The sequence below is a fragment of the Anas platyrhynchos genome, chromosome 2 (genome assembly GCF_047663525.1).
Source record: "Anas platyrhynchos isolate ZD024472 breed Pekin duck chromosome 2, IASCAAS_PekinDuck_T2T, whole genome shotgun sequence".
Taxonomy (NCBI): Eukaryota; Metazoa; Chordata; class Aves; order Anseriformes; family Anatidae; genus Anas; species Anas platyrhynchos.
In genome coordinates, this window is record NC_092588.1 from 109,631,949 (window position 1) to 109,659,742 (window position 27,794).

Genomic DNA, 27,794 nt, shown 5'->3' on the forward strand with positions numbered 1-27,794 from the left:
TGAACTGTTTAAAGTCTCTATAAAACATTCACACATTGTATATCTGTGCCAAATCAGAAGCAGGCAAATGCTGATAAAATTATTTCCAGACTATTTCTAGCATATATTTTTATCATACTTTTTTCAATATATGAAAAACACACCTAATACGTACATCCATTGCTGCATATTTATTAATGATGTAGAATTTCTTAGCAGCTGAGAAAAAAAGTGTTCTCTGAGAAAAAAAAAAAAAGTGTAAGTAGATGGCTTAGAATAAGGTCTTGGCATTCAGTAACATTAGGCTTTGTAGCAGAATTCGGGACAGGAAGGGTGGAGGAATGTTGAAAGTAGTGGATCAGGTTAAAAATCTGTCGAAATGATTAGACTTACTGATTATAGTGGACATATTATATATTAAAATGCACATCTGTTTACCAGGATTAATTTTTTACTTCAACGTGAATTTTTGATACAAGTTGCTAAAAAGTGAATCACGTCTCTAAGTTGCACAGTTTTACAGGAGGGTTATTTGGGGGGGGGCAAAGACATTTAGGAATTTCAGTTAACACTGAAATTTAAATCTACTATAGATTTCTTTGGGTTTAAAATGTGCAGCTGCCAATTCAGAAGTAAAACAATGTTTAGTGGTTATATAGTGAAAGATGAAATTAATCAAAATATGAGGACATGGAGAAGCCACTTTTGAATTTAGTTCTGATTAATCTAATGCAAGATATGTAATGTAAGATAAGGTGAATCTATGTGAGATATAAGACTGAGTATTGACAGTAGACATTAAAAAGATTGTTCAGACAAGATGCATGTCATGAGTTACTACTTGTAATTATAAGTAACAGTAAATAAGTATAGTAATAAGGATTTCAAATTGATCAATTATTAGTTCTACTAAGTTTCTCAGGAAAAGAAAAAGATAAATGCTGCAGATGTGATAACCTTTTTTTAAGGTAGGCTAGGAGCTGACAAAGCTTTAATGATGTATCTCATCATTTAAAGCTCCAGTAAAGTCTGCTATGTCCTTAACTGCTCTGTTAATACAGTCTTTGAGGTTTTGGAGATGGGTTTGGAATGTACAGAGTACTGAGTTCATTATCACTGGTAAGTAAATATTTTAGAAAATGTCAGCAGTACGTGTCAATGGTCTAAATGGCATTTAACTTTAAAATGACATTTTTATATGTTTATTTTTATTAATTTTGTTTGGATGTCATAAGGGATCTCTGTAGTTTCACCGTAGGACAAAATAAAATACATAAGTATATCCTGCTTACAGACAAATGTTTACCCAAATCTAATCATTTGAAGAAAGTAAGAATCTGCAAGAATTCTAATTTGTTGTTAGGAACTGAAATAGAGTATTTTATGCTTCTGTACTCCAGAAGTAATTTTAGTTGTTTACTTTTGTTCTGTGACTGAAGGAAAAAAATATTGCAAAATGAGAGATACATAAAGAAGAGACCAAAGGACTAAAGGATAAACATAAAACTCTGGCTGTCTACCAGAATTGTAATGTATTGCCAAAATCAAAGTCCTGTAAGTCTGGAAGCCTTAGGTGGGAAATTTTAATCAGATGGAAAATTAAGGAAAAAAATATATTTTAACTAGGTGTTTAATTATGTAGTCATGCTTATTTTATGTTTGTAATTTCTGTTTCTGTAATGCATCTGTGACTGACTTTCTTGTGAAACAAATATAGGCACATCTTTCTCTCAATTACCTGTTTTCAATTGTTTTATGTGATAACACGCTCCATGTCTAACATTTCCCATGTGAACAAATCCTTCTGGCAGTCCCCATTTGTCTTCTTTTGTGATTCTGGGATGTTGGTCCACATCTCTGTGGCTCTCCAGGCCATAGTAATATCCACAGTTAGGCTAACAGTTATTCAAGTCTTTGGGAACTTCAGAGGAAATGAGGAATAAGCCACTGATTTACAGGTAGCAAGCAGTTGTTTGATCAGTTTGCTTTTCCTTTTTCTCTATGTCCTCCCTTCATTATTTTTTTTTGCAGGAGTTAGCATTGTACTTCTGGATGATACTGAAGAATCTGTATGTTCCCAGACTCGTAGCCACAAGTATATTCTAGTTATATTAGCAAAAGATGACTTCTAAATGCTATCCAACTTTTTTTTTTTTTTTTCTGATGTTATGAAACAAGAAAGATACATATATCAAACATTTCTGTATAAGCTGCCACAAAGAAGAATCAACAAAGCATAGCTTAAAGGAAGCTCTCTGATCTTATGAAGAAAGGGTGCTTCACTTGCAAGCAAAATAAAATGGAGAAGGAAGAAGTATGTATCTTCTTCTGGAACCCAAATGAATGAAATCATGGCAGAATTGAGATCTCAATATTGGACACTTCCTTATAGGACTTGGAAAGAAGTGTGGAAGATGTACGTAAAAGTGCAGAAATTATTAAGCACAGTTTTTATATACATTGGAGTTTCAAAGTGGATGAAGACTTGGATCCTGCACAGGGACTAGAGATTAGTGATTTAGGAAAAAAAGTAAATTAAAAAGAAAATTTTGGATGAAAAAATGTCATGCAGGTGCAGAGAAGGATCTGTCATAGAATTCCAGAAACAAATTAGAGAAAGTATGAGAAATGCTAATGAAAGGTCAGAATTTCCAAATAAGAAAAAGTAAAATAGAATACACATTTTACCTCTGTTAAAAAGCTACTTTGCAAAGCTTTTACATCATCAAGTCCAAGAAGGGTCAGCTTGAGAAATATATGGGGAATTTTCTATTTAACATAAGTATACTGACAAAGATGAAACAGAACTTCATGTGAAATGGTTCTCAGGTAGTTCTGCATTTCAAGAAAGCAATGTTTTATGCTCTTGGATTATGGGTTGTAGAAACATACCTTTTGTTATCTCAGGTGCCTTTTTTATCTCATAGTCAGAAGGAACATACCTTTTGTTATCTCACACTTTCTTAAAACAACTGTAAACAAAACGCATGCAACTGGTTAGTGCTTTTATATATATTAATCAGTTTTAGGTGTTACTCTTGCTTCCTTCTGGTTGTAAACAGAAGTCATATAAGATGTTAAATCCTTCTTAATTTCTCTCTTTTTCTCATGTTTTATTCAGTTATTTCACTGAGGTCACTAAAAAGTGTCGCTATAAAGTTAGCGTAAGAAAAGAGAAATTTCCTTTCTAAGAGTGGAGCTCAAAGACATCTATGGGTGGTTTTGGAAAGAAGATTCAAAAGTCTTATTTTTCTGGGAAAAAAATCTAGTATTCCATTCCTTACATGCTGATTTTTGTGATTTACATATTATTGGTATTCCACATTGGGTTCATTCATTTGGGGATTTGAGCTGACTTGAATTTTTTCTTGTAATTCAAAGCCCAACATTTCTGAGCCTAAATTCGGGATGGAATCTTTCTTACGATCGGAACAGATTTCTCTTCCTGAGTTTAGATAAGTGCTAGATTGAATTGCCCATATTGGGTTGGGGATTTTTTTTTTCAATGCTATTCTTTAAGAATATGTTTCACAAATATCTGAGAAACATTAGAGATACAGGTCACCTGTCTTGAGTCATGGGTATGGGCTAGGTTACCTCTTAAGTTTGTTTCCAGCCTTATTTTCTGTAATTCTATGAATATTTTAATTTAGCCAACATTTATATGATGAATAGCAAGTGGAATTGAAGACAACTCATTGATCCAGAATACTTCCCTGTGCTGCATAGAGGGTTAAAACACTTTCAGATGATTAAAGAAAGCAAACCAAGAACCAGCATAAGACTCCTTCACCAGGTAGTTTCATCCTGAAGTGTTTAATTTAATGGGCATGTTTTCTTTCTGCCCATCTCGTTGGCAGGGCCAAATTTCAACTACAGTGATCAAAGCTCAGCTGAAACAACACATTTTGCATAGCTCTTTTTCAAACAAATGCTCTTTCAAGACCTTTTCAGGTGAAAAGATAAGAACTTTATTTACTTTCCATTTCCTCAACGGACAGTTGGCTGAATGTCACTGTCTAATCACTTTAAATTACATAATTATGTTAATTATCTGCAGTGCATGCAATAAATGGAAATAGTAATGACTGGGATGATTCAACTACAAGTAATTTTCTGGAGAATGAGAGAAGATTAAAAAGAAATGTTCTGGCTTTCCTGCTTCTAGAAGTAGAACCATCAAGTGCTAAAATACTTTTGTCATTTTGTGTATTATTTCTAGTACTTGACCTCCTGCTGCACTGTAAGATGGGAGAATGGGTTCTGCACTCCTTTGACTTAGAGACAAATTGGAAATGTGTAGCCATGGTAATTTTAACTACTTGACACTCATCCTTTAGAAAGGAGTTCTTTTTAGAATCTATTTTTCATTTCAATTTGAGTTTTAACCAACAGACTCTTTGGAAAGAATCAAAAGCTAATTGTTTTTACTAATGCTTTATTACTTAATATACCAGTTCATAAATTGTCTATGTGTTAATTGTTTTCGGGGGAGAGGAAGGAGGGGGAAGCAACAAACAACTTTTCTTAATTTGTCTGTTGCTTTGGAGGTCATCTAATTCCAACTGGTTGGGCCAACAAAAGTTATTATAGGTTTGACTATAATTCCTCTGCAGTGGAATTTAATGCCAGCGTAGACAAAGGTAAATGAATGAATGATATTCAGCCTGTGTGCATGTTGTTGTTTTTCTTGTATTCTTTAGTCTTCCCTTTTCTTCTTATTACTTCTCTTTTTACCTATGAATAGGAACTATGAGATGGATGATTTTCCTACCTTTCTTATCTATCAGTGCTGTAATCTTCACAGTCTTTCTACAAGAATACACCATGAAAAAGTAGGACAGCATGAAAAAAGCACAGGGAGCCCTTGAGAGGAAATAGAGGTTTAGAAGCGTTATATAGCTTTCCCCAATACCAAATGAAAGATCAGTAGATTTGATTTTACTCATGCAAGGTACTGAAATGTTGAACTTCTGCATGTTAGAAATATCTTGGTTGCCAAAATCATTGGAGTGAAAGGGAACATTAACTTTGAGATTGTTTGGAAAATTACTGTCATGAGATTAAGCTTGTTTTTAACTTCAAAATGTTGAAAAAGTGTATCTAATTTCAAAGAAATCAGCAAAGCATGTTAAAAGGAAATTAGGGTGTTCTCTGTTCTTTAATATTATTACACCTTCAAAAAGTTTTATTACATTCTCGGTAGATGACTGGTATTTTAGCCTTTAAAAATCATCCCTTCTGCTCTTGTTGACTTTTTTAATGATAATGAGCATTTATCAAGATACATATGAATGTGTTATTCAAATAACTTTTTTACTCTGACAAATCTTTTAAAGTAGTGTTGATCTGATCCAGCAATATTTTAAGTTATAATAGAATACTTCCATCCATTCATAATCATAGATTCCTACTCAAACTTTGATAGTACTTGGGTATACTGATTTATGTTTGTGTTTTGAGTATTGTTCCCAGTAACACTAAGAGATTTTTTGGTGGTGTCAAGGGTATGTAGAAGATAAATAAAAAGGTAAGAAAGCCTTTTCAATAGGACAAATATATTTTTAAAAATTTTTATCAGTATTTTATTAAATTTTATAAACATTTTAATGCATTAATCCTTGATACTTTGTGTATTGGAATATCTGTGTATAAAAAATCAAAGGTAAATTACGGTGCCTACATCTTTAATTGAGATTAAATTACAGTTGAGTAGTAAGGATGAGATTTTATTTGGTCAGTATGCTGGAGAAAACATTATCTTAAAATATCAGGTCATCAAAATGCCATACTTTAGTGGCATAGATGTGAAATTCCAGAATTTTAAATTTAGTCTATCAAGAATATGGTCCTAATTATGCTAGCATCTTATAATTTAATGTGACTCAGATGTATATACTACAATCACTGACTGCATCTTTAAAGACAGCCAACAGTTGTATCTAAGCAAATTTACTAACCCAGATCTTCTTCAGAGGTAGCATCCAATAACTTTGTGTTTATTCGTGCTGTATTCCATATCAAGTTTAACATTCATTCTAGATTCTTTGTCATGTAATGAGATCAAAGACTTAATCATGCCATTATACAATAAAGCATGTTGTTGCAAATTTACTGGACCAAACAACAACAGAAATAAACCCTTGCCCTCCCACAATCTCTCTGTCAGCCTAAGATTATATATATTTTTTTAAAGGAGTCCTCCCAAACTACAAGAGGGATAATTGCTTTAAAAGTTTGTGTTCTACCTCTAAGAAATTTGGCTCCTTGCCTATTACATTGAAGGTTTTCATGAGACCTGACACTTAAATTTATTTAATTCCAGGTTCAGTTCTTATTCGTAGTAAGTTCCAAAGCAAGCTGCTCCTGTGGATTTCATTGAAGATCATTAAGTAAAAGAAACATTTAGAAAAGTAACTAATTATTTAAGCACCTATTAGAGAGAACAGCTTTACTTGTGGTTATTGTGTAGTACACTAATCTTGATAACCATCCTCTACTTCCTATTGTGTATTTAAATGTCTTGAAGGATTCCCCAGTACCTCTAATTTATTATCTCAGATGTTAGAACTCTGATTAAAGTTGTAGAAAGATTTATTTTTTTTACTGACTTACTCCAATGCCAGGCAGAGTAATTTATATTAGTTAAAATCCAGAAAGTACAAAGAGGTTTGATATAATTTTCTAATCCAATTTAGGGAGGGCAGAAGCTTGAACTGAAGACTCGGTGGACTATGAGAGGTGGTGGTGGTGGTGTGATGTGATGGTTTGTGTATGTAACCCAAATCTCATAAATATTCCCACTGAGTAAAATTAGTGCTCCATCTGTTTGCATGGCCATTTAGGTGTTATGCCTTTCTTTTACATTAAAATTGACTCCCAAGCTTGTTCATTAGTTATTGTATGTTTTCACTGGAAGTTTGCTCTAAGCAGTTTTGCGGGTATGCATCAGAAACACTCCATATTTTGAGGTTCTGAAGGAGTCAGAGAGCTTCAATCACAGTTTTCATGTGTTTGAAAGTTAAGTCCACAGCATGTTAAAATTTCAGAGTATTTGCATTCATTTCGTTTACCTGAGTCAGGTTGACAACCCAGGTTTGGAGCAATAATAAAATTATGATCTTTGAAAAACTAGAACATACTTCTTTCATCCCAGGTACTATCAGAAACTGAGACTTTGGAATTATGGTTAGGGAGATGTATGGACTCAGTGGTACTTCACCTTTTAATTGTTGAAGTCACAAACACTGTCATGAAATCAGTTTTATTAAGATATATTTGTGTAAAGTCAAAAACAAAGTTGAAGTATTTGTCTATCTAAGCGATCAATGTGAGCAAGAAATATTGCATATTTTTCTTAAGTAGTTTGTTGGAGAGAAGGGCTATTTGTAAAATAAAAAATGTGAAGTTGAGAAGATTTCAGTGATAAACATTTCTTAAAAATAAATTCACATTTGTAGTTGTTCTGGGTGATGATAATCACAAAGAATAATAAAGGGCCTGAAGGCAGACCATATTTGACCTACATAACTCATCATTCTGTAAGAAAATAGTTTCCATCTTCCAGCTCAGCATAAGTCACCAAGGCACATAATGAATGCTGATGATACTGTGCTGTCAACTTCTTCTGTATAACAGTTCTGATTTTGCCTTTTTTACCTGGCCTTACCAGTAGAAAACTATTCTGTGGGACTTGGCCTGTAAAAAAGCCATCTCTACAGGTGCATGTCACTATTCTAGCGCAGAAATGGCCAGCCTCCAGCCTGGTACAACATGCACCCTCTTTTCCAGTGGACACCAGGACAGAGTCATACATGTTGGAGCATATGTAATGTGTGGAGAAGAAGAACTAGTAGCTATTAATCACATGATGAATTTATGCCAGGTTTTGTAATTGGCAAGGCATAGCAGTGTAAGGCTCATAAGTAGATTCATGGCCTATCAAAAAGGATTGACTACCCTGTATTACAAAATGAGATGAATATGGATTTGATAAATAGTGAAAGAAATGAAACATGACTGTCTGGATATCCAGATCTTAAAGGCAAAATAAAAAGGAAAAGGCCCTGTGAAAATTAATATTCTTTTTCTTTAGATTCAGTGTAGCCTTGTGTTCCTTGCAATGATACTATATATAAAAAATAACTAAATTCCATATCTTTTAACTTGATAGGTTCTTCTTTATATATATATATATATATATACATATATGTATATACGTATGTATGTATGCTCAGGAAGAACTTGAACAAATGCTCCATTTTGAATTGGGGTTGCTTGAAAATTTTTGTGAAGATACTTTTGATGGAACAAAGGTGTGTAGGCAGTACATTTCATCACTTCCTTTTGTCAAAAGAAATCATAATCAAATAACTGAGAAGTACCTATGCATAATACTGACCAGATGGATTTCTGGTCCTCAAGAAGAGGTCTTCTTATGAGGATTAGAGGCTTTTTTTCTTTTTTTTTTTTTTTCTTTTAAATCTTATCCTTGTTTTGACATGAGTTCATATATGATTGTAAGTCATTTTAGTCCATCTGTCTGTGCTTTCTCATATCCGTATGGAAACTATTTTGCAATTCCCACATACAAAATCTCTGATAAGTGCAGATAGCATAATTATCATACAAAAAAAAATATTTCTGACATAGAGTTATTAAAGTAATGGAAATACTGCTTAGAATGACAGAAATTCTATTCCTCTTTGAACTATTCAACAAGTATTTCTGTTCAAAGAAACATTAGTTCATTAGTTTTTTTCAGTGAGGAGTGCTTAACATTCTGCAGCATAATCAGATTCTGCCACAGGACCAGAGGGAAAAGCCAGATGTGTAGCCCTTAATAGCTGGAAAGGAATGAATTATAGATATATGTGTGTGAGAGTATCTTCTACCATAAAAATCCTGTTCTAGTGCTGTTAAGCTTTAGTATGGAGAGAGACATAAAGCATTTTAAAATTCAAACCCGTCAGTTTGTTAAAGACTAAATTAAGTCCTATACTTACCGTTCTGTGGGCTTGTGATTACCACCTCTGTAGGCATCTTGTATTTATTTGCCATTTTCAGGTCATCTTCTATTTGTGTTCATCCTAGATTTTCTTCATTTATTTCTGTGAAAGCAGTGTGCATCTTACTATTGCCTAGCTTTAGGAAAGATTATACGGGTTTCAGAGAAGCAGGAGAAAAATTTTGAAAGGAATTTCACTCACTTATAAATCCTATCAATCTGTCATAAGAACCTTATCTTTTCCTCATTTATAAGGAAATGGCCTGCAACTACTGATACCGTGTTTGATAGAAGCTCGTGACCATTTTAATTTAGGCCTAACATGCCAAATCTCAAAAGTAGAAGAAATACATTTGCAACAATTTCTTATGTAAAATCATTCTACTAACATACATTTCTGTATAATGGTAGTATCTAGTCAGATAGATCCTTCAGCTGTGGAAAGATGAGGGGAAATGTGAAGTGCAGACTGTTGATATTTATGAACAAACTAGTTTGTCAAAACACTGCTCCCTGTGTTAAGCGCTACTACTTCCTCCCCTCCCGCCCTCCCTCCCTTCCTTTCTCCCTCCCTCTCGTATTTATTTTTTATCCAGTTTTCATCTGGTCTTGCATTTAGCTTTGAAGCGCTATGACGCAAAGACAGTCTTTGTGCAAGAAAGCTGCGTTCACAGAGCTAGAGAATGAACAACTGAGTAGTTGAAATGAAGCCTGGTTTCCCATAGTTTGAGTCCTATGGTTCTTTCCATGTTTCTGCAACAAAAACCACAGCTTCCTCTTTGCATCCTTCCTATCTTCTCTGACTGATCTGTGGATTAAAATTTATGATAGCTGGTTTGTGTAATTATCGTAGGTGATTTAGAGATAGAGTGCAGACCGGTCAGGAGGATGATGGCAAAAAACACAGATTGTTGAGACTATGCTTTGACCTTTTCCTCAATGGGAGCACTGATTTAGATCTCTTTCTTCTATGAGCCTTTGACATTTATGAAACTTAATGGATTACTCTTCCATTGATGAAATGGATGAGTAGGATCAAAAGTTAATAGTATACAACTAACTAAGTTGGCCTCCTTGGGAGTTGATTCCAGTTACTGCTTATATTCACCTAGAGACCAAACCAACAACCAAACACCAAAAGGGAAAAGTAAACGGTACTAAAATATCATGTGTTGTGTTCTACAGACCAGTATCCTTTTAGGTATATATATAGAGAAAAGTATAACACTGCAAGGACACTGAAGACCTATGATATGTGATAACAAGAAGAAATTAAGAATGACATTTCTCATGTACGTATGTGCACAAATTATTTGGAGTGTAAAGTGAAGTACTCTGAAGTAAGGAAATTCTAGCATTTCAGTTCTTCTTTTCCATGTAGATGCCAACCATATTATGTTTCAGCCTCTAATTATGTGTTTATGCACTATTTTTACACACAGAGATTTGTTTCCTTCTTTGCATAGAGCTGAGACTATTCATTTAATAAGCAATTGTTGGATATTTTTTCCTCTTCATTGTCCATTGTGTAATAGTACTGTTATTTACTATGTACAGTTCAAATCTCACTCTCAAGGGAGTTACTAATTTCTTTCTAACCTTTCCTATGACTCCCATTACTTCTGAGTACTTCAGAAACAATATTAAGCTTGCATTTACATTATCCTTCTGAAATGCAGCTTTCATCTTCCCATTTCACACATGGAGATGAGGCAGAGAAAGATGCTCACAGTGTCCACTAAAAGGTCAGTATAGTGAAGAAATGCAATGGGAGTCAGTTTAAAGTGCTTGGAACCAGATATTTACAAATTATAAAACATTTTGTAGCATGTGTTCAAGCATATTGCAGCAATGACTCTTCAGCATTTAAGAGAAATTAACTCCAAAGTATTAAGTCTTGAGGGAAAAAAATGAAATTATCACTCATTTCCTCATAGTTAAATCCAGGGGAACTGATTTTTCTCCTCATTACCTACCTCTAGGAGTTATCAAGTAAAAACTGATAGAGCACACTGTTCAAAAACCCATGTAGAAGATTGAGGTCCCATCGATTCACTGGAGGCTCTCAGCTGAGGTACAAATTGCTGGTATTTAAGCATGATAAGGTGCAAGTTCATGCTTATGCTCTTCAATCCTTTACAGATAGAAAAGTTGGTTGTCTAGTCAGACCACCCTCTGAAAGATAGAAATGCTCTCCTGAGGGTAGATATTCGTTACGGCCTGTAGACTGGATACTTACTGTTCTTTGATGTCTTAGACAGAGCGCCAAGGTGCTATCATGATTATCTAGCATAAAATACACAGCAAGCCAAGAAAGTTTTTTCTCATGTAATCTTCATTGTGGAGAATGGCTGATGAATCATTTGCAGAGACTTGGGATACAGAGATTGTGATAGAGCAGTTAGGTTTGCCTAATCACAGTAACCAGTGTTTGATGTTTCCATGAGAGTCCTCCATTAACTGCAGCTGAACTTGGCTGAGTGGGAAATTAAAAAACGAGACTCAGATTTCAAGACGCTCCCTCAGGTGCTCAGAAGTATGCTAACTGGCACTGTGGGAGACCTCCTAACACAACTAAGGATATTTAAAGGAAAGAGGCCATGACAATATGAAAAGCAAACCTTTATATTGCCACTGAACCCACAAAGTTGGTCAAGATCGGTCATGCTTTATTAGCTGTTAGATGTCAGACTTGCATGAAATGCTCCTTTTCACAGAGGACTGATTCCAGCTGTGCTTGCTGTACATCTACAGTCTCAGCAACTGGAAGTATTTAATACTGGGCGGAAAAGTCCATGAAAATTAATGCAGGAGAATTTGTCAGGAGACTAAATATTAGGGCACATAAGAAAATGGATTTAAATCTTAGGCTTCACAGAGATAAAAGGATTTAGAGGCTACGCTGGCTTCTGTTGACAGCTGGAATCTAAGACAGGAGTTGTAGAGACCCATATAGCTGACTTCAGTTACAGCTCTAGACACGTTTTAATCTTTGTTTCTCTACCTGTAAAATGAGGGAGGCAAATAGAACCCACAGCTACATCCTGGTATAGAATTTGAAACTCTGAAAACTAATATAATTCCTAAATATTATTATTGCTCATCTCCTACCGTGTTTATTATCCATGAGGCTGGAGTGTAAGAAGGGATGTGTAAGAAGGATTGTCTTTTAATACAATGTAGAAGCCTCCTTGGAATGCTCTGTTTGTAATACTTGGTTCTACAGAAATAGGTAAAAACACCATAAATTCAGGATTCTGACATACTCCAGGATTAAGAGGAAGACTTTAGTCAAGAACATGTACATATATCATTTTATTCTACTCTGTGCCATATGAAAGATCTTTTGTAAACTCTTCCTGATTTTGAGAGCATGTCTCTTGAGATATTTCTTGAATATTTATCACAGTGCTTTTTGCAAATAACAACGGTTAGAATGACTTTGAGTATTTTACACTTTCTACTATTTAGGAGTATAGAATTCCTCTTAAAATTGGTGTTTTAATATATGATCATAGAGTTCACTTCCAAGTAAAAGCAGTATTACTCATTTCACTGCTGATACGTGAGTATCATTCAGCTATATTGGTTGTTGTGGCATTAATATATATTTCCAGATCCAGCTGTTCATTTTACTAGGATATTCTTTCTGATGGAAACCTTTTGTTTCTTTGCCTGTACCTATTATTGATCTCCATATAATTGTCATTGTTATTTCAAGGCTTAAAAAGAAAGCAAAAAGGTGATGGTCTCTAAAGGCTTATGCTATAAGAAGTATATCATACTTCATTTAATAATTAATTTGTAGTGGAATCTATATATAACATTCACATACTGCTAATTTGTTGTCATTCTATTGTCATCAAACAAAATATACCAACAAAATTGTTGCATTGTAGACATAACCTTAAAATATTAAAATATATGTATATTTATATCTGTATGATCCTTTAAAGAACAGCATACACTAAGACAGGCCATGGTATGCTCACTGACTTTGGAAAAATAGTATGCACTGTTATTACAAGTAAATGTATATTCTGTAATTCACTGTAATGTATTTTCAAAGCCACGAATCCTTTGCTGGTGATCTCTAGGAAGCAGATTTGTCTGTTAGCCAACTAATTACCAGATAAGTGCCCAGAGCAAGCACCTGCCATCTCCTTTATAAAATTGTGCTATGCACAGGGAAATAAATAGTGACAGATCCCCTTCCTGAATTTGTCCACATTGTGCTCCTAGATTCATTCTTCATTTCATTACTTAGATGACTGTGATTTTTTTTGAATCACAAAAGTCTTCCGCTTAGAAGCTCCCTCAGTTCTCTTGTGGTTGCAAATCCTAACTGGAATGCCAGCTTGCATGTCACTTTTTTCCTGTGATGTGAGGTCCTTGGTGTGGTGATTGACACCCCACACACCTTGTTAAGAAAAAAGCTCAGAATCCAGACGTCACACTGACTATTCTTCAAAATGTTGCTTCTGATTGTGAATGACAGGTTATTTTGAAAATGCATGCTTCGTATAGCAGGAGGATACTGTGTCACTAAGTTTAATAATAGCACAAAGTATTAATATGTAAAAAAAGAGTCAACTCCTGGCTGGAAGGATTTATAGATACCTATAAAGAAACAAGCTAAAACAAGTGAGTATAATGCAAAGCAGCACAAGATTGTGTTTTAAATGTTTTGGAGGTGTTTTTGGCTTGTCTCTCTTTAGTTGTTTGTTATTACTCTTTTTGTTTCTTTTGTTAGTTGATCTTTTTAGTTGTTTCCTTCTTCCTCAAAGTGTACATCACAAAGAAAATCATTTAATAAACCCCAGCTACATAGCCTTCTCTCTAGCTTTTAACTACATTTTGAGTTTTGAGGGTTCATTGAGGGACTACTAATCCTTAAAGACTGTTGATGAAAAAGGAGTTGGACTCAGTGATCCTCGTGGGTCCCTTCCCACTCAGGATATTCTATGATTCTGTGATTCTAAGGGTAAGAACCTCAGAACCTTACCCTTAGGTAAGAACACGGAAGAGAGCAAAGAGATGTCTGCCAAGGGAAAGTACCAGCGCAGCCTTACAGTAACGGTGAGTTCAAGTGCAGTAACTTATAGAGGAAGAGTTGATTTCTTTTAGACTCTTACATGGGAATGTGGGAATGTTAAAGTTTGAATTAATTGTTAATGTAGGAGGAGGATGTTCTAGAGGTGTGTCTGTGTGACATGGACGGAAAATCATTATACAGGATATCATTCCAAATTTCTATTCCTATTGACGTTTCTGTTTATTTATTTATTTTTATTAGGAGGGCCTATATGGTCAGATAATGCAGGAGGGAAGTGGGGAGAAGTAGAAAGAAAACAGGGCAGATAGGAGATAGTAGTGTTGATCAGGTTGAGAAATGGGAAAGGTATTTCTGCTGTGCTGACCAAAGGAGCCAGACAGATCATGGAAGTATTACTGGGTAAGAAACAAGATTTTGCTGACTTGCTATGCAGGCCAGGGAAGGGCCATAGTTAAAGTTGATCACCGTAGGGAATGACAAACCTGGAACAAACTGTCAGATGTAATGAAGATGAGCTTCAAGTCAGTCTCTGCATATCCTCCCATTATTAAAAGTATTACACAGAATCACAGAATGTTAGGGGTTGGAAGGGACCTTCGAAGATCATCTAGTCCAATCCCCCTGCTGGAGCAGGAATACCTAGATCAGGTCACACAGGAACGTGTCCAGGCAGGTATTTTAAGCTTATATTTGTCCATGGTTCAGCTGCTAAGGAGTTTTGTTGACCTGATTCGATAGGGCCATCTTGATGTAAATACTGGATTGATAACTGGAATGAGTTCAGTGTGAGGTTGGAGTGCTTGGCTTGTGAGGAGAGGCTGATGGACAAGACTTGTTCGAGACTGGAGAAGGGGTGTCTTCAGAAGAACTTGGCAGAAGTCTCCCAGTGCCTACAGGGAGATTACTGAGAGGACAGAACCACATGCTTCACAGTGATGAATGTGGGAGGATGAGAGATAACGGGCATAAGATGAAATAAGAGGTTCAGACTGGATATAAGGAGAAATGTTCAACTGCTAGACTATCTTCATAGGGAAAACAACAGCCCAGAGATGAAATTTAGTCTCTGTCCTTGAAGGTTTTCAAGGCCCAACTGGTTAAAGCCCTGAGCTGACTGGGCCATACCTGACCCTTCTTTGAGCAGGAGGATAGACTAGATGCAGTCAGAATTACTCTAGCGTCCTATGACAGACTGTAAAACAGTTTTAGTGACTAGTGACAGCGATTTAATGCTGTGATCAATTTATTATCCTGCTATAACTTCAGAGATAATGATTTGGGGATATCAGATGAAGAATCATAATTATCACTAAAACCCCAACTGTTTACTGAGAAATTAATATTAAATCTGTATTTATCCTTTAGTTCAGTTCTATTCTCTCCATAATATATTAAAGCACATGGTCATTTGCCATGTTCGCACTCACACACACATATATATGCACACAAAAATAAGAAACAATATGAAGTTACATTTGCAAAAGTGACTGGTTTCTTTAATTATTTTTTCAAGGTTTCCTATTTCTTAAAATTAACATGTAAATTCCACGTGTATTTTGGAATCAGTGAGCTCCTAGGAATGTTATATCAGATGATAACATAAGATGCAAGCATGCTTGTAGATGGCATTTCCTCTTAACATAGTGCTGTGCATTTATTGGGATACATGGTGGCAGGGATGTTTCGTATCAGAATTATCATGTAATTCCATTAGAAAAAAAATACACTGTCTGCCATTTATTTTATGCTTTGAGATCAATGTTCCACATTTGCAGAAAGAGGCTGCTAGAATTTAGTAAGTAATAAATCAAAGGAACTCTCTTAATACCTACAGAACTAACCATGTCTTCCGGACCTATTCAATAAAATTCAACTTACATATTTTTTCAATGTGTAATCTGTGTGACCTGCAGTATCTGTTTGTTTTTTAAATCTGAAAAATGCCTCCAAAGTGTAATAGCCCAGAGTTTCAACTGGCACAGTAGGATATGTAATGCATATTTTAACATGTTTTCTTCTAATTTGTCGCACACGCTTGTTATGCATGATTATATAAAAGTCCATGTTTTTAAACCCAGTGGTATAAGTGTGTAAGATGTATTTGGTTGGGCTAAAAGATTCAGAAGTCTAATTTATATTGAGATATGCTTAGTCAAGTAGTTTTTCACAGCAGTTAGCTAACACTTCAAGCTCTAACAGTGCCCCTGAGCCATAAAACAAATTTGCATGTAAGAAATATTTTGAATCTATTAAAACAGCTCAAAGCTAAAGAGTTGCTATCATGTCTTTGTTGACTAACATGAAGTGAGATCCTACAAAAAGCTAGGCTGTGATCGACAGATGCCAAATCTTAGGTTTTGATGTGATTATATATTTCTTTCAAGCATAGCAGTTTAAGTCTGGGACTGGAGCTTCAGAAAGACACCAATCAATGGGTCTGTGCAAGACTACACAAAATATATAACTCCTGGCAGTCGTCAAGGCAGAATTATTCAAAAAATAATTTGAAATGCATTTGATCATGCACTAGATGGTTTAATAATTTATATTATACTTTATTAGCAAAGTCTTGTGTTTACTTAGTGGCTGCCAAAACAAGATGAAAGGCTCCCTCCATGAAAATACAAGATGCTTAGCTCAAAGTGTCATCTTTGCATTTCAGTTTGATAATTACTTCTCTTCCCCCCATTTTGATTAACAGTATGGAGGTTTAAATCTTAGAGTACCTTCTCCTTCATTGTGGTCCTTTCTAGTGAGAGAAGTGTTATTTATTAAAAACAAGTCTCCCCAAGAGTTTATGGCTGAGCAAGGATTAAATTAGTATGAATAAATATTTCTGGAAGCTTCTTTAATATTTTCTCCAAGTATTTTTCAGATAAAAAAGAGTCTTTGGATTTAGTTCTAAATTCCACTGCACTGAATCATTATGCTAATCTTCCCAAGTCTTGCAGCTATAGAAGTGTTTGTGAGCTCAGGTAAAGAAATTGTTGCTCTTACTACTGATTCTGTGTGATAAATATTACCAGCATTATCAGTTCAGAATAATGCAGAAATACCTTGAGGATTCTTTGAAAAGCAAATACAATACAAACATTTCACCTAGAGATACAAATAAGGGCCTTACAGAATTAATGCTTTGATAAAGTCAGAGCACAGAGGGAGTGAACCAGAGTAACTGCCAGTTCAACATATGAGATCTGTGCCTCCACCCAAGCTTTTTTACATCAATGATGCATAAAAGAGCTCTCATGAAGTTGGTTTTATGAAAGATGTTCTGCAGGTGTCTTGAGTAATTCTTCAAGGCACAGTAGATGGAGAGTTTTAGGGGAAAAAAAAAATTATGAGACAATCTCAGAATATAGTGCTTTAGTAGTGCAAACACTGAAGGTGATATAACAGTCCAGAGAAGCTACTGTAATTTGTCTCGTCTATCCTAGAATACAGGGTTTTAGTTTTGGTTTACATAACACCATACTCTCACCTCCTTTTCTATGCATGCAACATATACTACAACATGTAATGTATGCTTTACCTGAAAACCACTTCCTCAAATGGAGCCTACAAAAGGGCTTTTTGCCCAAATAAAAATGTATGTGCAGTGTTTTCCACTAGTACACCTGGTAATGGGATAGTTATATGCTAGTAAGAACAGATTATATTCTAGACAGGCAGTTCAGTGTTTTGCAGACTGCAGTCTGTAAGGGCCACTCCAGCCCTTTGCTCAGGCTTGAGAGTGCAAGAACTCTCAGTTCAGTTTAGCCCAGCTCTTTTTCTTCCCATTGAGAGTTCTGTGCTGTGTCATACGGAGCTGCAGAACAGACTCTTAGGAAAAGGCATCTACCTGCAGGCGTCTCAGAGATTATCATGGCTTTAAAAGCTGTTGTACAAATTGCAGGGTGGACAAAAGACTGACATTTTCTAAAGGAGCCTTTCAGCTATAGGGAACCAGATGTAACCTTTTCACAGTGCATCTTCTGTGATGATAATGACAGAAATTTTCAAGAAAGGGAGTGGTATTTTCAGTTTTGCAAGACAGAGTATTGGGGCAAACTAGAAATTGGTTCTTGGGACATAAGGATTAGATGAAAATATTTGTTACTTCCACTGAAAAAAAAAACACAAACATTTTTGATAGGATCGTCTGATGAGATGCACAATATCAAATAGAAATGCAGTAGTGTTTTAAGTGATAAACTGTGAAGTACATCTTAAAGAAAAGGGTCACTTTAGTTTGCAAACTGTGATATTTTTGTCCATGTAAAATATCTTAATCCATTATAAAATTAGTAAAGAATTCAGGTTAGCAATGTAATAGGAGTAACATTTCATGTAAAAACCGTAATATGCATCTATTGAAATAAGCACTTCTGGTTTAAACTGTGTGACAGTCTCTTACAGGATCCAAGATACTGTGCAAATCCAAGAATTTTGTGCAAACATTTTAGAAAATGTGACTGCCAGTAGAAATAAATGCATCAGAGTTCAAAATGCAAGGTAGAAGGAAGGAAAACAAAGGCATAGTAAAACTGTGAGAACCGTACCTCCTGCCCAGTTAAGTTTCAATATAGGTAAAATACTGTAAGAGAAACTCTCATGTACAGAAAGAAAACTTTTTTAAAAAAGATATAGGTTTAGTGTGCCAGTATGATCATCCAATTTACAACAAATATGGTAAAGTAAGGAAGAAAACAGTGCTCACAACTTTATACCCTGCATTACTCTCATGAAGTAGCTCTGGGGACAACGGGCAGTGAGGATAGTAGGGTTCACCACCACAGGAACTTCGTAAACCTTGCTAAAATCTCTTTCATCATTCTGTCCTAGTAGCACAATGCAGTACTGTGTAATATATGTACATTGCCTAATGTGATAGAGGTTTATAAGAGCAATATAACAGAAAACAAGAGCAGTGTAAGCTATTCCTCATCAAAATAATTCTAACAAGATGAAACTATTTGGTTTTATATTGGAAATCAGAAAAACTGCAAAACAAAAATGAAGTGCCCATGCGATCAATACTGCATAAGCACAAGAACGTATACATGAAACACAAATATTTTTAACTGTTGGTAAAACAAATAAATATAAGAGGAAAAGTCAAGTCCTTCAAAACTTGTTACAAGTTGTAGCTTGTGTTTGGGATGTTCTCCTGCCTATCCCTGGTCTTACAGAGATGGGTATGCAGGAAATCAGGCTGAGCATGAAGAGGAGCATGGAGGAGAAAGTTACAGAGTATCGAGATACTGGTGATTTTATCTGTTTTGTGGCAGACAGTATCTAGTTTTGTACAAATAAATGTTCAAGACCTTACTGATTATCAAACTGTTTAGAAATATTCAATCAGGAGTTTGGAGTCTGGCTGTAATTAGCCAAATTGACTCAAGCCCCAGAAGGCAGGGACTGGGAGAATGAAGAACCACCCACTGTAGGAGAAGATCAGGTTCAAGACCATCTGAGGAACCCAAAGGTGAACAAGTCCATGGGACCTGGTGAAATGGATCTGTGGGTCCTGAGGGAATTTGAGGATGTAATTGCTAAGTCATTCTTCATCATATTTGATAATCTTCTGGGTGCAGTACATATAAGAAGCCACCCTCCTTCCATAGGTCATCTATTCAGGAACCTTCCACCTGTGTGAGTTGTGACCTAAACCTGCAGTACTTCAGATGTTAGAACAGCACTTACATCAGACTGTCATTTGTCCCTTTGATGCTTGCTTACCTAACCAATAGTAATCATTAGTTTTCTTCTTCAATTACTATAATAATTCCTGAAATGGAGAATGGGACACAGTTGCATACAGTTTGAATTCTGCTCTCCCACTTCCATGGGCAGGCATACGTCTTGGAGCTTTGATATTTCTTTGAGTTTGTCCAGAAATATGTTCAGTCAAAAAGGGAGTCAAGCATCTGGTCTGGGCTTTCATGTGACTCTTTTTCAGCTGCTTGGAAATACAACATTATCCAGATAGGTACTTTTTGGGTGCCTTGCTTATTTTCTACCAAATATGAAGGAAAAATAAATGGATTCATCAAAATCCTTTTGTACCTGGAAAAAAATCAAGCCAATTAAAAAGCAGGCTGAGTTCAGTTGAATTCCTATGAGATTATTGAAATACAGGGAGGAAGAAAGAAATGTTGCAAGATCATCCCACCTTTCTTTAATTACACCTTTTACTTTCTTTTCTACATACACTTCTTGCAAATGTCATCAGATTACATTTTTAAGAAACGCTTTCATTTTTGAGTATCTACATGGCTAGTGTGCTGAACTGAACAAGGTTGCAAGAGAGAAGAGTTTATTCTTTCTACTTGGATTTTAAACTGAAATAGTGGCTCTAACTTGTGCTGCAGTTAAAAGTCCTCACGTTCTGGAGGATCTAAGTACTTGCAGTCAGGTTGAGAATGGTAATGGCAGGCACAGCAGGGAACTCAGATGCAATACGCTGAATGAGAAGGTGAGTGTTTTAGCACAGCTGCCTCCTGAGGGTCAGGGGAAAGGAAAAGCCCTGTGGGAGGATTTTCAAGCACCACTGAGCTGGCACACCAGGAGATGATGATTGACTTCTGAAGAGCCCTGCTGTGCAAAGGATTGTTGTGTTGTGGTCCCCTTTATCACTAGTTAGAAATTTCTTTTGAAGAGACCAAACGTGGGAGAGTAGTGAGTTAGCAGCAAAACAAACAAAAAATAATCCTTGAACAGCTCTCTTTGATGACATTGAGTACTGGAGATTTGTTTCTGTTGATAATGGTTTCATTGATTTGGCAGTTAATTTTGTTAGAAAGATTGACTTTGTATTGTGGGAATAGAAATGTTGTTTTTGCAGAGTTATATTGTTTAGAAGGAGGGAATGTGGTACTGAGATATGCTTACAGTGATAAGAAAGTTTAGCAGGCGACCTAGTAAAATGCAGACAACCAGTCTCCTTAGGACAATTAGGTGAAAATCACGGTGTCAAGTCAAGTCAGATAAGTGAAGAAACATTACCACTTCAAACAGTAAAAATGTCAAAAGAAATTTGAAATTTAACAGGCCGGCAACTGAAGGCCATGCATTGTTTGTGAAGCATCAGATAGATTGTGAACCTGGATTACCCACTCAGTGGGGAAACAGGGGAGGGTCCTGCCATCAAAAGGTATATAAACTGTGTTTTGGAACTAGTAGATGCGCTCTCTCCTGCTTGTGGGGCGCCCGCCATTGCAATCGCGAATAAATTACTACTTCACTGAGATCCTCGCCTGAGCCTAAGTTATTGGCTACAGAGTGTTTCTCACAATTTGGGGGCTCGTCCGGGATCCAGTCACCTACTGGGGAGCCCCACCGCCGCAGCAGCAGGAAGGCATGCCCCGCTGATTTCAGCGGTCCTGTGCATCGACGGTGGCGGTTCTGCGGAAAGCTGACAGAGGGCCCGAGACTGGTTAAAGAGGCAGGATCCGTGAAGTAGTGGGGAAAGGAAGAAGGTAGGCACTCCGGGTTTTTAAGAATCGATCCGGTAACTCTGTGCACAGACCAAGGTAAGAAATATTAAGTATTGCCTTGGGGGTCGGGTATCTGGTGTATGGTAATCCTTGCACGGGGAAGTGCTTGGAAGTACACCAGGGAATCTGGTAAACTCAGGTGTGCGGTAACGCTGGCACGGGGAAGTGCTTGGCGGTACACCCCCATCTTTCAGTACGTTGGTGTGTGGTACACTGCAGAAGGGAAAATTCTGTAGCACATACTGGCGAGGGTTAGGAAAGATGGGAAGCACGAGTTCCAGGGAATCTGGTAAACTCATAGGTGTGCGGTAACGCTGGCACGGGGAAGTGCTCGGCGGTACACCCCCATTTTTCAGTACGTTGGTGTGTGGTACACTGCAGAAGGGAAATTTCTGTAGCACATACTGGCGAGGGTTAGGAAAAATGGGAAAATATGAGTTCCAGGGGACAGGGAGATATCCCTGGGGGAGTGCCTACTAATAGTTCTTCCTGAAGAATTATAAGAAATTGGAAACATAATCCCAAAATTAGAGGGGTTGTAAAAGTGTAAAAGAAAAATATTTTTTTTTTTTAAAAAAAAAAGGTTAAATATTGTGTATCAGTCTGGACAAAAGAACCAATTAAGGAAACAGCAGTATTTTGGCCAAAATACGGGTCTGATGAAAATTCAGGCTTTAAATTTATGTGTAAACAAGAAGATTCCTTTTTCAGAGAAGGAGCCAAGTTATGCTCCCTATAATCTTAATATTGAACTGGTGACAGCAGCAGTCACTCCAGGAAGGGAGACAGGGGCTGTAATTAACACTGTCCCTAAAGAAGGATCGTACTCTAGGTTCTGGCAAGAATTAGAACAAGGTAGAAGAGATATTGAGAATTTTGCCTTCCCTGATACTAACAGTACTAACAATAACTGTGTATCCTCTTAGGTGAACTACCCCCCCCCCTTCTTACCAGCAGAGAGGTTAGAACTTTTAAGAAGGAGAGGAAGTCTTTATTCAAGGACCCCAACAGCCTAGTTGAACAATTAGACCAGTTCCTAGGACCTGACTTATACTCTTGGGGGAGGGAATTATGTCTATAAGTATGTTGTTTACAGGGAAAGAAATGGGAATGATCAGGAGGAGAGCTGCTATACAAGAATGGGAAAGAGCTCATCCTCCAGGACCAGGGGTAATACCGGCAGGGCAGAAATACCCACTTGCCAATCCTGGCTGGAATAATAATAGTGTGCAACACAGAAATCATATGAGAGACTTGGGGTCAGAATGAGAAAGTACTTGGGGATGAGACCTGAGGACCCAGTATCCCAAGGGCTCTTGAAAGTTCATTGTGTGATTAAAGCCTGGCAAAATATGCAGAAAATGCTTCAGAAGGTGGGGGGATGTAGTGAACTCCTGCGGGAGGCCCTGGAGGTGTGTGTCCGGAGGGGAGATAAGAAGGAAAAAAAAAAAAAAAAAAAAGAAAAAAAAGGAGAGCGAAACAATGGTATTGACAGTGCAGCGGGTAGTGAGGCAGAGCGTTGGAGAAAGAGGAAGAAAATCTTCAGGGGGAGTCAGGGCCAGGATGGAAAGGAGAGGAAGAGAGATGAAGGAATGGCAGGCAAAGAAGGCTGCCTGTGTTGTGGCCTGAGTCCTAGCAGAGACAGGCTTTGATAAGATGTTTTAAGTGTGGCCAGGCTGGCCACTTCGAATAGGAATATCTGGAGTGGAAGAAGGAGGAAAGAAGGAAAATGGCATGAAATACGCTATATTGATATGTTGTTTATCTTGGAGGGAAAAGGTATGGAATTAAGTTGGACCCTGACTGAGCCTTTGGTGCTGGTATTAGAAAAGTACAGGCTGGAGAAAGATAAAGGAAGTGTTAAAAGGGTTGCTGAAGGTGTTAAAGGTGTGGCATGTAGTATTTAACAGAGCTGTTTGAAGTTGAATGAGCAGGGAAAGGTGATGTAGGCATTATCTAAGTAACAGTCTAGAAGTTTTGGTATATTTGCTGTGGTGTTTGTTCAGTTTCCCAAGCATCGGGGAGGGGGGAACAGCCTGCTCCACCAGGGGCCTCTCCAGCGGCCACAGGGGGGCTTCGGCTCCAGCGCCTGGAGCGCCTCCTCCCCCCTCCTTCTGCACTGACTTAGGTGTCTGCGGGGGGGTTTCTCGCTCTCCCAACTGCTGTTGAGCAGCAGGTTTTTGTTTGTTTCTTTGTTTGTTTGTTTTCGTGGATGTGCTCTCACAGAGGCAGGGACTGTATTGCTCATGGCTTGGCTCTGGGCAGCAGTGGGCCCCTTTGGGGCCAGATGAAATTGTCCCTTACCTGCCACGGGGAGGCTTCTGGGTTTTTCTCACGGGGGCTGCCACTGCAGTTTCCCACCCCCACACCTCTCACACCCCCCCGAACCTTGCCATCAAACCCAATACACTGGGGAACAGCTAGGTCATTACTGACTTGTAAAGTATCAGGGATTAAATTAACTAATGAAACCCTAAAAAGTGATGGGGGCAGAAGGGGCTGGGATAACAGTGCCACTTTTGGGGGATACCAAGCTGAGACCAGGGGATAAAATGATCACTGGGTAATTATTGTATGTACCCAAGGCAGGGACTAACTTGTTGAGAAGGGATTTGATGATTAAATTGGGCATTCAAATAGTAAATTGTTAGACTGGAATAACAGTGTTATTAATGGAGTGCTCGCAGGCCCTGAGAGCAAACATACATGTGTGTTCACCTCTTACTAGAAAGACCCTGAAATGGGGGCGGAAGCAACAATATAGGTGGACAATTTTACCTCAGGGGTTTACAGGGCCACCTATCTATTTGGGTAAGTTCTATATATATATATATATATATATATATATATATATAGGAGCAATTATAACCTCCCAAGGAGGTATTAATGTTAACAAATATGTGGATCATTTTCTATTGTCAGGACAGGAGAAAAGAGTTGTGAAGAAAGCTACTAACAAGCTATTCAACTTTCTGGGAAAGCAGGGCTTGGGAGTATTAAAAAAAAAATAAATAATAATAATAAAGTACAATATGGAGAAAGAGAAATCAGGTATTTAAGGCATCTAATGTCTGAAAGAAAACAGAATAAATGCAGAGAGGATTCAGGGAATTGTTGAAAATTAAGAAAGAACTAAAAGTTTTAAAAAAAATTTTTTTTAAGGAATCAGGAGCCATGAAGTCTGAAGGAAAATGGATACTCCCTAATGGGAGAGAAATGCTGAATAAAGTGATAATGAGGCAAATATTAACTGTTTTACATCAAAAGAGTCATTGGGAAGTGCAAGCAATGTGTGATGTTGTGCTAAGAAAGTATGTCTGTGTAGGAATATACACTTTAGGGAAGCACATATGTAGAGGATGTACCACATGTCAAAAGGTAAATAAAAAGGTCTTCTGTAACCCATCTAGAGGGGGACGGGAGCCAGGGCTTTGACCTTTCCAAAATATACAGGTAGACTTTACTGAGTTACTTGTTTGTTCTAATTGACCATGTGACTGGATGGGTGTAAAGCTTTACTGCAAGGGTTAAAGCAGGCCTTAGAGATTGAGTGGGATTTTCACAGCCCCTGGCACCCCTCCTCTTCTGGGAAGGTGGAACGAATGAATCAGACATTAAAGAAGCAATTAACTAAACTAGTGTTAGAAACCCAACTTCCTTGGGTAAAATGCTTACTCCTACAGGTTTAAACAGCACCAAGAAAGGATACAGGAATTTTACCATATGAGATGCTGTTCAGATTGCCCTATCTGGGCAGAAGGGATGAGATACCACAATTCAAAACAAGAGAGTTTTCTTAAGAACTGTATTCTGGGGTTGTCCTCTTCTTTGTCATTTCTCAGGACCTGTGGGTTGTTGGCTCAAACCCCACCTTTGGAATTCCCCATTCACCACCATCACCCAGGAAACCGGGTCCTGGTTTGGACCTGGAAAGAGTCAACTCCGGCCTGAATGGGAAGGACAATTACTAACCACTGAAACAGCTGTAAGAACTGTGGAAAAAGGTTCGACTCACTATACTCGAGTGAAGGCATCCGTTGACGCTAGTACCTGGGAAGCTGTTCCTACAAAAGACTTGTTGGAAGTTGAAATTGAAAAATCTCATAGTGGACTCTGAGCAAGATAAGAGCTTACAATTGTAAACTAACCTTTTATTTTCACAGGTAACTAACGACTGTGACTTGTGATTGAGAGAAAGAACAGACCTATAGTGAATTGCAGTGCTCCCAAGGGGGGGTTGTTATAGTAGTAGTGTACATCTTACTTTTTGTATCAATAATTATTTGGAAACCTAAGGTTTAAAAATGATGACAGGGAAAAATTGATTATTAATTTTGTTTTTAGTGATTCTAGGCCTCAGAGAAGGCCTTGGTCAATTGGCAACTTGCAAAAGGCATGACCAGATAATAGCAAAAACGGGATACCCCATCAAAATATGGGTGACTGTGACAGAGGGTTATGTACCACAATCTGTCACGTTTGATGTTTGTGAGGTGTTAGCTTGTGGAGATCTAAATGCCCAACGACAATTGAGCAGAGAGAACAAATAACTGGGAGAGACCCAACAGCCAGATTGAGAATAGCTGTATGGAAACAATCCTCTATTGCCATCAGAGAAAGGGAGAAACTCAAGGAGAAAACAGGAGAGAAAACAGGAAGCCCTCTGAAATGTGTCAGTTCAAACAAGGTATGGGGATGTGAATGCCTGGATAGAATGGGTCAAATATACCGTCCAGAGTCTCAACCGTAGCTACTGCTATGCTTGTGCCTCGGGATGACCGATTGCCCAGATAGTGCCTTTCCCATAGTGGTGGACCAAAGACTCCCAAGGGATGCGATGTATGATTGCATTGTACCAAGAAAAGACTGCCTGGGGAAATGAGGCCTGTAAGTCTCTCTTTGCTGTTCCTTGCATGATAACAGTATCACGGTTCCCCCTGCATTCTCTACAGCTATAGGTAACCATACAGCTTGCCTCTCACGGCAGGGTGTGAGTGCTACCTGGCATCTACGAGAATTTGCCTTGTGCTACCAAGGACTTGATGGGAAACTGCTCAAGACTAGAGATCCCCAGGGCAGATCTCTGGTGGTACGGTGGAGGGAAGATCTTATGGTCCACCCTACCATCTAATTGGGAAGGCACTTGTGCACTTGTTCAATTAGCTATACCCTTCACCCTGGCATTTGAAAGAGAAACATCACAAATACCCAGAGGAAGTAAAAGAGGCTTAGGAATATCATTTGATGATAGAGTATACATAGATTCTATTGGGGTACCTAGAGGAGTTGCAGATGAACATAAAGCCAGAAATCAAATTGCTGCAGAGTTTGAGTCACTGTTCTGGTGGGTAACAATCAATAAAAATGTGGATTGGATTAATTATTTCTATTATAATCAGCAGAGATTCATCAATTATACCAAGGATGCGATGAGAGGAATCACTGAACAACTAGATGCCATCAGCAAAATGGCTTGGGAAAACAGGATAGCATTAGATATGATGCTCGCAGAGGAAGGAGGTGTGTTTGTGTGTGTAATACTGAGCAACCATTGTTGCACTCTTATACCCAACAATAGTGTCCCAGATGGCTCGGTAACAAGAGCATTGCAAGGGCTTACCACCCTTGCCAGTGAATTGGCAGAAAAAATAAAAAAAAATAAAAAAAATAAATAGGCATATTTGCAACATTGATCGTAGTTGTAGGAGTTTTGACAGCCATTGGTTGCTGCATTATCCTCTGTGTAAGAGGACCAGTACAGTGGTTAACTGAAACCGCACTATTGAAACAAATGACCATGGAGCCACCACCTTACTCAGATAAGGTGATAATGAGGAGATGGAAAGCAAAGAAAGCAAAGAAGAAGAAGTCTATCAAATTGCACCTTAAAGAAAGGTTTTGCAAAAATCAACAGTTTATAAAAAAAAGAAAAAGGGGGAATTGTGGGAATAGAAATGTTGTTTTTGCAGAGTTATATTGTTTAGAAGGAGGGAATGTGGTACTGAGATATGCTTACAGTGATAAGAAAGTTTAGCAGGCGACCTAGTAAAATGCAGACAACCAGTCTCCTTAGGACAATTAGGTGAAAATCACGGTGTCAAGTCAAGTCAGATAAGTGAAGAAACATTACCACTTCAAACAGTAAAAATGTCAAAAGAAATTTGAAATTTAACAGGCCGGCAACTGAAGGCCATGCATTGTTTGTGAAGCATCAGATAGATTGTGAACCTGGATTACCCACTCAGTGGGGAAACAGGGGAGGGTCCTGCCATCA

At 37.5% G+C, this 27,794-nt stretch overlaps 1 protein-coding gene across 7 annotated transcripts in view; it reads left to right on the plus strand.

Moving 5' to 3' along the window:
- CDKAL1 (CDKAL1 threonylcarbamoyladenosine tRNA methylthiotransferase) overlaps window positions 1-27,794 on the plus strand; it is a 494,283-nt gene that overhangs the window by 399,964 nt on the left and 66,525 nt on the right. The window lies entirely within an intron of this gene.